Here is a 12,339-nt window from a genome sequence, read left to right as displayed (position 1 = left end):
TAGCCCTGCTGCTGATACAGCACTACTGCTGCTGTGTAAAGCCCACAGTTACAGATGGTAATCCGGCTATCATATACTGTAATAGTCTCCGTGCAACAAAATGGAAGCAATTATCTCAAAGCACACAACGATCGGTGGAACAGATCACAACGCATAATTCTTTATGGGTTTGGGAGATTTACTTTCGCCGACTGAGTCTCTCTCTCTCTCTCTGCGTAATTCATGTTCTTTACGATACCCCACAGTTTCTCTTTTGTTTCTCTTTTCTTTGTCTACTGATCATTTGTTCCTTGCATTTCTTGTTAGCCATGACCCCACCCAAACATATGTGAGAGTTGTAACGTTGCCTTCATGCCGCCACAGTTTTCTCCTTTCTTTCACTCTTCTGTCCTTTCCCTCTTCTAACTTCAACCTCTATTTTTGCCTCTGTTTTCCTCTTCAGTAACGCAAGTTCTGAGCAGTAAGGCTGAGGACACAGGAATGCTAACTAGCCTTGTCCTGATGCTGCACTCTCCTCCTCTTAGAAATATATGTGCATTTACAGCAGGAGTGGGCCTGACTCGGTCCTCTGCCGTTTGACTGACAAACTCTCTGAATGACAGGCTCATTTTAAAGGCTGACAGGTCAAGAGTGACTGACTGTTTTTGCTGCCGTGCTGGCTGCTCCACTCATCTTCCTCCTCCATCGTCCTGTATCACTGGCTGTAGTAGGCTGGCTTGCTGACTCCCTGACACTCTGCGCTCCTGCATGCTGCTCCCAATTACACTCCTCCGCTGGTAGGCGGAAGGGAGATGGATGCATGAGGCCCCACACAGACAGAAGACATGTTAGCATAGGCAGGTCGATGAAGGAAGGCAGATGCTTGTTTACAATCAGGAATAACAGCCACATGAAAGCTGGTTCTGCTGGAGTCAAATCCAACTAATGTACATCTTGAATGCTCATGCACCAGACCAGCAAAACCACTTTATTTACATTAGATTTTAGACAACAAGACAACTTCCCAAAAATTAATTTAGAGGATGAAACTAGAGCTCAAACAATTAGTCCATAAATCGATCAACAGCAAATTAATCAGTAACTAATTGATTAATTGTGTAATTATTTAATTATTCAAAAAACAAGATTACGGTCTACAGCCATGAGGCTGTACAGCTAAATGTTAACATGAGCATGATAACATCCTCACAATGACAATTCTAACATGCTGATGTTTAGCAGGTACAATGTTTGCCATGTTCACTAGCTTAGTCTAGCATGCAGATCAGACCTTGCAGTCACTAGACACATGCCCCCGCTTGGCTGAAGAGGAAATGCATTTGTTGGATGCTCATACACCAGATCAGTAGAAACGATTGTTTAAAATTTTTATTAGGCTGACTTATACTCCAAACTTATCTAGCACTTGATAAATACGTTTTCCTGAATGTCACTTGCGTCTTGCTGTAAAACCTTTTGTTTGTACTACTTTTGTTTTAGCTACTTACTATGAGGGATGGTTCAACATAAACACAAACTAATCTGTAAAATAAAACGGTTTTGTTTTTGTCTTATCTGTGTCTCTTCTCACTGGTTTAAAGTGTGCCAGGCTCTGTTGGAAAAATGAGATGTCAGATATTTCCAAGCACCAATCACATATGAATCAAAATCTGTCCCCAGTGGGGTTGTTACCTAATGTTGTCAATCAAATCTAATCAACGCAGTCCTGATGGAGCAGAATAGCTGCATCTTTGGCAAAGAAAGAGTGTTGCTTATTAAGAATTATAAATATTTAATTTCATACAGAATTACTCAACATTTAAAAATTTTCAGGTATTGTTTTTAGTTTTCAGCTCCTCTTATTCTGCTTCATGAGACTACTTCCCAACAATGAATCTACAGCACATGAAACCACTCTCTCACACAGTCTTCATTCTCTACTCTCATAACCAGTAATGGGAATAACAATGTGCCCAGGAATGCATTATATTCCGAGCTATACCTTATGAGATATATCACTGAAACTCTCCTTTATATTTTCCCTGAGATGCCTCTCCAGGCAATATATTTTTGAAATACTGCAGGAGACGGATGCATGTGCTCTGAGGTGGGCGCTGCATTATGAAAGGCACTGGGACATATACTGTATATTCAATAACCCAAATGTATTTTGAACTAATTACAATACAGAGTGTTTATTCTGTGGGCGAGTCATAGTGTACAATATGTGTTGTCGTCAGAATAAACAATTAGAGCAAGAAATGCCTTTTTCTAATTTTTTGGTCAACTGACAATTACTGCGTCGTAAAATTGTAAATGTTATAACCTTATAAACACAGACAGAGTGTAATTAGAGTATTAGGATGACTGTAAACCCTGGCAGTAATTATGAGGGTGTCAATGTAGGGGGAACCTGCATGTGAAAATGTGTGTGTGTGAGTGTGTGTGCAATCTCCAGCGCACAGGGGGAAACAGTAGTGGTGGGGACGTAGAGGTGGGGGATGCGGCCCACCACCACCACCACAGTGCCCTTGTTCCTTTAATTACTTCCCTCTGCTTCACAGCTTCACTGCATAACAATTATCCTGCGTGTTCATTTGAAGGGAGCAGACCCTCTCTCTTCATATTGTACAGTAATGGACAAGCTCTGGTGTCAGCAACATCACTCGATGTACAGAGAACACTAGTGGGAGCCATTAAATTAGACTCAGGCTAATACAACTGTCTTCTACCTCTCTTTTTCCTGCCTCTTAAACAACAAACAAGCACCGAAGTTGCCCGTGGCATCGCTCATAGCAAATGTGAAGTTTTTCCTTTTCCTCCCTGCATTGCATCTTTCAAGCTAAACGTATGTGGCAAAACGTATAATAGTAAGAAATTAGGAAATGGCAAAGTTATGTACTAATTCACAAATCCAGCTGATGTCCCACTACTGTTCTAATCAATTATGCACTCAATTATTGTTTGTTTTGGTGTGTGCTCACTTTTTGTGTCCATGCAAAGGACACACACACGCACCTGTGCACACACATACCACAGGCGGATGGGAAGGGGTTGGGCCTTTTGCAGTCTATTGGAGTCTAATTCAAGCAGATGTCTGTTTAATTGATCGAAACAAATTACCTCAACATTGATCCATGTCCCGGCGTAGGGACTGACTGGCTTTTTGGAGGTGCACTGCGTGTGTGTGTGTGTGGTGTGTGTATGTGTGCGCGTCTGGGGCTGGGTGAAGCTCCTCGGTTTTGACCCACTCACAGAGAATGTACGACTTAATCGCTAAATGATAAATCGTAATTTGGTTTCTGATTATGCTGTGTGTTGCCTTAATCGATTTTCAGTTTAAATCATCATTCTCACATTAAAAAGCTGGGCCAATTAACTAATTGACTTTTAAGGCTCATAATTATGAGTAATTTATTAGGTTTATTAAGTCATTTATTATCAGAGCCTTATCTTTTTTTCAATCATCTGTTGTCAGCTGTCTTTTTCCTTTTTCTTGAGAGTAATTTGTTTGCCATGATTTCAGTGACACATTTACTGTGCAGCACATGTTCCATCTCTAATAAGCCCAGCACATTTTAACACAGTCTTGTGATGACTGAGTGCATGAGCAGTTGCCAGTGCAAGCTGTGAAATTACACATTTGCCTTGGCTTTAGCCCACTGCTGATACAACAAATAAAATCTGCTTCTACAGTTTGAGAAACAAATCAGTGACCCACTGCTCTCAGTACAGATACATTATATCCATGTAATGTGTACATATTAGAAAAAAGAACATAAACAGCCGGATGAATCAATACTGTGGCTGGCAATGCTGGTGATAGTATATATATTCCATTGCAACTTGCCGAGTGTTTGTGTGTCCATAGACACATTTAATTTACATTACACCTGCACATGTGATGGCGTATGTGTGTGTATTTTATGTGTGTGCTTATTGTTTGAAGAATGACTTTGGAGGGTTCAGATGTACATTCCTCCTGAGATTCACTTTAGAGACATAAACATAGAGGGGGATATAATAGGCTGTGTCTGTGTCCTTGTATCAGGGCGAGACGACACATACATTACCACTCCACCGCATCTGTTTCAACTTCCATTACTCTTTACCCCTATTATATTGCGTGGATTGCGGCTGATGCACACTTACTATAAACATGATTAAAACAGAAAAAAAAAATACTGACTATAAACTCTGTGACACTTAAAATAAAACTCCTGACTTTACAATCTCATCCCGCCTTCCTGCACACACCTGCTCTCCCTTTCTTCTATCATGCACATACTGTACAGGTGTACAGTCCACGGATACATGCTAACAATCCACGCGTTTATGTTTTGTGCACACACACACGCACACTCACACAATCAGAGAGAAACTAAACTATCCCAAGACCACAAAAACATTATAAAGCAAAGGGCCTCATTTCTTGCCCTTTCTTCTATTACTAAACAATCACCAGCCACACAAAGCTTCAGAAACCTGATTAAAATTACATTCACACATAATTCACATTTCTAAATTGAACAAATACAAAAAGAATATTTTATATATTATTTTATTTTAATTTGTCTATATTTGGTCCTAAGTCATCATCACTGTCGTGTTTCTACACTGAACATCCTACTGCAAACATTTTCTGCAAATTAGGCTTTTGTTGCAGATGCATATTCTGTTCAGCTATACAAGCTATTGTTGCTAATTGCAAAATGTCCACTTCTCCTTCTTTATCTTCTTCTTTTTATTTCAAACCCTTCTTATCAATATAAGGGCAGCACACATACACAACGGTTTTATTCCACACACAAACTGGTGTTTCTTAAAACGGCAGTGAGAATCAGACCTCACACTTCAGACCATCGTATACATTTTTCTACTGAGTAAGGTGAAAAATAAGGTGGGTTGGCCAATTTCATTGAATGTGTCAGTAAAATGCACATCAAAAGCGTATCTTTCTTCATAAATGTTGATCAATTCTGTTATTATATTTACTTACGCTGCAGGCATTATTTATTCCCTATATGTTTAGGATCATTTCATTTTAACCTGTGTTACGAAGTCTTTTTCAATATGCGCACTGTGAACAAAATCGTGAATTACCTTCCTGACGTGATTGAGATATTGCTGATACATGTGATGACCTAATATTACGGGTGCTGAAAAACAGCCGTACGAAATGGATTCAGGATTAAAACAGTGCAGGAGGCTCCTGTGTTGTTTAATGTACCAATGAGACAATGAAATATGATCCAGATTACCGGTGTGTAATACTCACAGACAGAAGTTTATAACTCTAGAAACTATTTGATCTTTTGTCCGGACGATTGCGAGGTTAACAGTAGAAAAACAGCATTTATGTTACAAAGTCATCTAACAGCAATGTGTGCTTGCTTGCATTTGATTGGCCAGAACCTTACCAGATGACGTCACGTTGCATTGCAGCAAAAGCTGAGCCAGATTAAATATTTTGTCAGGTGACCCGGGTTTCTTTTGATGGATCCCTGTGAGTTGGTACCGGCAATACGTTGACGGATTGGTTCCATTCAAATGAATGAGGCGGTTGCTTTTTTTCAAGCAGGGTTGAAGTCGGTCTGAATGCGGCCTAGCTGTGGAAATGAGGCTCTTGCGCATACACCCAGTTCCACAATGTTTGATATTTATAAAATAGAAGCATGCGTAGCGTACACAAGGCTTTATAAATCTGGCGAAAACAAAACATGTGCATATCTCTGTCTGAGTTATAGTCGTGAACCTACACGACATACACAAGAGTTTTATGCAAATTAGGTTGATTGACTATTGTGCTTTATCTGTAGTTGACAGAGTGGTAAATCAAACATTCATTTACACATACATACAGTCAGCTGTACTGTAGATTCTGCATTAAATTCCACATTCACAGAGGCAGATTTTTTCGGCTGTTACAGTCAATGTTCCACATGACTGATCAGTATGTAACTACTGCTAATCCCTCTCTGGGCCCATGGATTACTAGTTTTGCCTTTGCCCTTGTGTGTACTCCCAGATGGGGGAACCAGTCAACCAGCCAGTCGGTCACCCGGTAAGTCAGCCAGCTTTACCAGCAGGCTACCCAGCCAACCAGCCAAGGAGAGCAGAGAGGGAGGGTCAGGGCAGCCCTGACAAGAAGCCGGAGGTCTCAGTGTATGTGTGTGTGTGGATGGATGGCAGTCTAGCGCGGTGCCGCTGGTTTACTTTTAGTGGGGCCCCCCAGTCGTCCGGCTTTGGCTGTCTCAGCACGGTGCCGCAGTCAGCATTGTTGCATATTTAATGTCCTGATGAGAGCTTCCACCTGCTGACACAGGCAAAGTGACAGAACAATACCCGCCCAGCCCCCTCGCACCCCCCCAACATACACGCACATACACACACACCAGCCCTGAACACCATCATCAATCCAGTCTCCCTCTCTCTCTCTGCCTCTTTCGCCTCGCCTCATCTCACACGTTCACTCGCCACAACTCCCTCCGCTCCGATCCCACTTCAGTTTACGCTGCTCTCTCGTTTCCCTTTTGTCACCCACATCCCCCTCCCCCCGCCCCTCTCCCTCACCCTCAGCACTGTGCCCTTCTATCTTTGAATTCTCCCACAGTACAACGACCTTTCCCTCTGGTTCTTACAAATCACTGCAATAAATCCCTCCAACATAAAAACACACTTACACACACACACACACACACTTACACACACACACACGCGCGCACACACACACACACATGCACACACACACACACACACACACACACACACACACCACACACACTTGCACTGACTCACAAACACATTCCATGGTTTGGGGGGCTTTTTGAATCTGTTCCCAGCTGAAATGTGCATTTTTGGACCCAGTTTATGTCAATGGCCTCTTCCTCTGTGGCTAAGACTAGAACTGCCTCTTATATTGATGGTTAATTAGCTTTGAAACACTGTCTGATGTTTGTATTGTTACGTTAAACAATTCATGGCACAAAGCAGTTATTTTTGTTCCTGATCCCGTGTTAGCATTATTTTCTTGTAAAATAAGATTGGCAGGAAGTGTAATCCAGCTGCAGATGCCTGTCAGCCGAGCAGTTCCCACACAGGCACAACGCCCCGGGGTGTACACCTGATCAGGGCCAAATTACCGCACTGAAACTGGCCCAAATAACACCTAAACAGGGACAGCTAAACCCTAACTAGGTCACATACAGTATTTATATACAAAGTAGGCCAAAATACATACACTAAAACCTGACATGATTGTTGTACCTGCTCCCAGTCATTTTTCTAGCACACATTTACATCATATATACTTAGTCAGAGCTAAAGAATTATCACACAGCAGTGATTAAAAACTTGGCACCTGTGTGCCTCAGCAGGCTGAGACAGATTTCATGTAGCCTGACATTGCGGGTTTGGCTTAGAACTGTTGTCATAAGTCATTTTCTCATTCTTGCTTCCCATTTTTCTTGTTACTTTTGCCTCTTTGAACTATCTAGTAAATGCCATAAGACATAAACTTTCCCCTACCAGACACTGTTCTTGGGATTTTCAGGTACTGTGAAAGAACACACAAAGCAAGAACTAATGATTTGAAAATGAAAACTCAATATTTTTGACTCCCTATTTGTCTGCAAATGTTTTTGCTGACCAAAGTCGCAACATTAAATATGAAGTATTCATAATCATGCCAACAAGTGGAGCCCAGATCCAGACTGACTGACTATACATAGGCGTCTGTAATCTGTCAGCGAGTCCTGCAGCCAGTCTCTGCCTCTTCCTCTTTCTGACCATCCTCTCGGACCATGCTATCCATTAGCAAGCATTTAATCACTGCACCATTTACTGGAAACTGCTGTCTGTCTGTGGTGTGTGTGTCTTTGTAGCATTAGCAAATTCATGCTATCCAATGCCAAAGCTGGATAAAACACAAAAAGGAAGTATTCCAAAGAAAGCAGAAGGTGTTCTTGAAATCATTGCCATTAGATTATAGGAAATATGTCTTCCTTTCCACAAATAAACTCAAAAGAACAGAGTGAAATAGATATCCAAAAATCTATTGCGGCCAAGCGGAAACTGCTGACTGGAGTTGCAGCTGCATGTACAGTTTTTTACTGTACGCATCTCTCTGCAGCACCAAGCTGACTGGATTCAACTGGGCCACATCAGGGCTGAAAAAGTACACACACACACACTGCACATATACATGAGCCAGGTACACAGAATACCTGGGGCTATTATGTGGAAATAAAACATATGGAACCATCCAATGTGTTTCCATTTGATAGATTCATTTTCACATTTGCGTTTAAATGTTTGGGTTTTGTTCAGATGCGGCGCTGTTATTTTTCCCAACCTGGGATACATACTTCTTTACATTCCATAGTTGCTCTTGTTCATATGGGCATATAAAGAAGTATGTCCCCCAAGCAGGCCACTGTCCTTGGTGGCGCATCAGGCCCCCCCAACCCCGCCACCCCCTCCATCCCAGCTTCTCCTCCTCCCTGACACACGCCCACTAAACGGGGAGGAAAAAAATGTTGAATCAGGAGCCACATAGACCACTGAATGCACATTACCCCCCTCTGATCCCCCATGGCACCGACTTCAGGGTCCCGCCAGACATCAGTGACTAAGACAGAAGATTGAGTACACACATAAATGAACACAAACATATAAACTCAGGAATGATTAAAACACAAGTTCATTCAAATATACACTAAAACGGTTTTTACACTTTAACAACTTTTCTCACTGCTGGGAAAATGACCCAGCTTGTCTTTCTGAACTGCCATGCAGTCCTTGACCAAAGCTTTTCACACCATTAAGAAGAAACAGAGCTCACCATTTAAAACAAATAAAAAAACAAAAAACATTCCTTCAAGTCACATCACAGAATGACGTCAGATCACGCAAACTAATTTACTCGCAAAGTAATTTCCACCCAAAAACACATACACTTGTCACCGAGAAAAAACATCACTTTTAAAAGTCACAGTCCACTCTGTTAAAATTAAAACAGCCCCGTTTCCGCTGCAATACTACAGCATGACTACAATGTCTGGCAAGCATGTGTCCGCTCTGCTTTGACATACTGTACATTGTGAAGCAATTTCTCACACACACGGAGACACCCGGCACGCGATTCACCTTGAGTGTCACGCTTAGAGGTTCAGCTGCAGCGGTGGAGTGGGGAGAGTGGGGGTGATGGGAAATGAGGGAGATGTTGCACTTACCTACCGGCAGATGTTGTATAGGACCCCCCATCCCCCTTTGCCTCCCTCCCTCCCTCCCTCCCCCTCCTCTTCTACTTCAGCTGGGCCGATGCACCAAAGAGAGAAGCAATAAAGCGCGAGTAGAGAAGAAAAGGAGACTGGGACGAAGAAGTGCTTCGTTCTCTCTTCTCTCAGTCTGTGTCCCAGGTGCTGCCTCTGCAGTCTCTCTCTCTCTCTCTCTCTCTCTCTCTCTCTCTCTCTCTGTTTAGCCACACACACTCTCTCCCTCTAACATCCTCACTCGGATCCTGCCTCTCCCTCTCCGCTCCTTAATCTCTCCCTCTTCCTCACGCTGAAAACTTTTAGTCCGGCGCACAGATGCTCGTCCCACCGGTCCTCCGCCACAGACAGCAATTCCTCTTTTTTGCTCTCTCTCATCCCTTCTGTGCCATTCATCCCCCCCCCCCTCTCTCATACATACTGTCCCATGCAGTCTATAGGCTACCATGCTATGCAGTCTCCCCTGGACTGCCCACTCCCCTCTATATAGCATGTGCTCTCATTGTCTCTCTCTCTCTCTTTCTCTCCTGCTCACACACTCCACACCACACACTCTCTCAACCACACACCTCTTTCAGTCAAACTACAGTAGCATTACAGTCCCATGCTGAGCAGACTGTGGTCATGATGAGGTTGAAAGGCATATGTGGCGTGGCACGTGGACAGTTTTAAGGTGAAGGTGGTAAATGTATGTGAGTTTACTGTGCATATGTGTCAACATATAAATGTATGTCAGCATGCACATAGTGTGTGTGCATATACGTGTGTTTATATGTGTGTCTTCACTTGCCCTTGTTGCTTGAGTGAACCCCATTCACCTGAGACCCCCTGCCCCCTCTCATTAGCCTCAGTGCTTGATCCACATGCAGCCCCCATACACACACACACATACACACACACACACACAGTGACCCCCCCTCCCCGCTATCTCTGCTCCTCCTCCCTCCCTGTCCTTGCAGAGATCAATACCAATTTATAGGCAAATGCACAAAGGCTGAGTCGCGCTTTTAATGAATTGAACCATTGCTAACGTCAGGCATCTAATGAAGGCTCTGAGAGAGGCGTTAAGGAAACCTGTGGTGGGAGCAGCAGGAAGCACATAAGGGTTACTGGGAGTATGTGTGTGTTCCTTTGTGCGGCTGTGTGTGTTTGAATTACGAGCGAACAGCTGTTTCTGTGTCGCAATTTTCTAACTGGTCTTCCCCTGAAAATATTTGATGCCACTAATATGAGACCAGTTATAATTTACAGTAAATGATAAACTGAGAGTAAGAATGAAAAAAAACCATGAGGGCAGACACCCCAGCATGCACTGCTCCTCGACACACTCAGGAAGTCTTTCTTTTGTTTTTGGCAGTCAATATTTCACCTTAATCATATCTCCGTGAAAGATCACATTCACGCTGGACTGTTGACAAAGCACACCTATTTATAATTTTCTATTTTCTTACATGCAAGGTACAAAAGACACATTTTGGAGTGTGCCTCCACAGTGAAGTGGAAGATGGATATTTTGTAAAAGCAGCTATATGAATATTTTTCCACTTCTGTTTTTGCAAACCCACTTAAGTCCACTGCACAGGTACTGTATATTGCTTTCTCATGCTACATAATTTGACTCTTGTGTCTCGTGCTTTGAACACACAAATTGCAACTGCAACTGCATCCGCAAAACCTGTGTGAATATGTCATCCTCCGTAGCCCCCCAGTAGCCACTTTGTGTGTTTCTGCCACTGTGTAACCAGTGCCATGGGGGCTGTGCACATCAGCCCTACCCGCCCAGTAATTAAACTAAAAGTCTCTTCCATAAATCACACTCGTCCTCTACTCTCTCTTCCTCTCTCTCATTCCTCCCTTCTTTACTCTCCCAGCGATGGTTTTGTAAATCACCAGCCAGGGCTGGTAAACGAGGGGGATTTGCACGTGTACACACTCGCGAACACACAGACACACCAGCCCAGCACTAGACATAGACACATTACGAAGAATTAAGTTGCCTATCCACCGTGGCCACCACCGTCCCAATATTGCAGGCAAGAATTACAATTCTCCAGGGAGAAATGGCCAACTGCTGTAGATTGCAAGATAAGGGCAGTGTGTAATATGCACCCGCAATGCTCTGTGATACACAGCTTGGCAGGAAATGGATGAAATTTGCCAACATCTGGCATGACTTACGTAATCCTTACAATAGGGTGCAATATCAAAAGACATTTGTCATCCCAATAAACAAGTCAGAAAAAGATAACAATATAAATCCTCCTCCTCTTCCTCTTATAAACATTGTTCCTTTATGTATACTCTCAACATTCATTGCTGCTGCAGTTAAGCTAACACCATAGAAAGCCAAGTTTCACACCCAGTGAGAGATTGTTTGCAAGACAGAAAGGCAGATAGTTTCCCTTCAAACAGCTGCATGTCAACTATAACCGCTCCAACCATGCAGGCTGTCTTCTACAGGGCCGGGCTGGGACACCCGACACCTTGCCACCTCCAGCAATTCACCCTGAAGCTGTCAGGGCTCCGGACGCTTGACAGACAGCTGACCGCTGATCTCCCCGGTATCTGCTAACTGTAAAACTAGCCTGGGCAGCGAGAGAGAGAGAGAGAGAGAGAGAGAGAGAGCGAGAGAGAGAGAGAGAGAGAGAGAGTGGGATGGGAGCATATGCATGCCACTTTTAGAACCTTGCTTCTACTTTCAACCTCTCTCGCTCTCTCAGGAGAGTGACACATGTGTGTGTCCCGGCTATAGATAGAGTTGAGGCCCCAGTGGGACGGCCGCACCAACACTCAGCTTAACACCGGGGCACATTAGAACATACTCATGTGGTGTTTCTACAGATAAACCTCACCTGCCCTGTATGCAAATACACTGAGCAGGACTGAGCTAGTTCAACACCCTGATTTCTACACCGTGTTCTGCTGCTGCCATACAGAAAGATTTTTACATTTCATGCCTCAAAGCCAATGGGATATTAACAAAGAAATATTTCCAAAAAAACACGGTACTGCTTCTGAAAAACATTGCTGCGGGACTGAAGCGGAAAGTGATTAGAAAGAGATTTTATGTGGATTTTAAAACAATGTT

The sequence above is a fragment of the Micropterus salmoides genome, unplaced genomic scaffold (genome assembly GCF_014851395.1).
Source record: "Micropterus salmoides isolate LMB-PRFRI ecotype aquatic unplaced genomic scaffold, ASM1485139v1 Ms_hic_scaffold_16, whole genome shotgun sequence".
NCBI classification, from domain to species: Eukaryota; Metazoa; Chordata; class Actinopteri; order Centrarchiformes; family Centrarchidae; genus Micropterus; species Micropterus salmoides.
Note: the sequence above shows the minus strand (reverse complement) of the source record.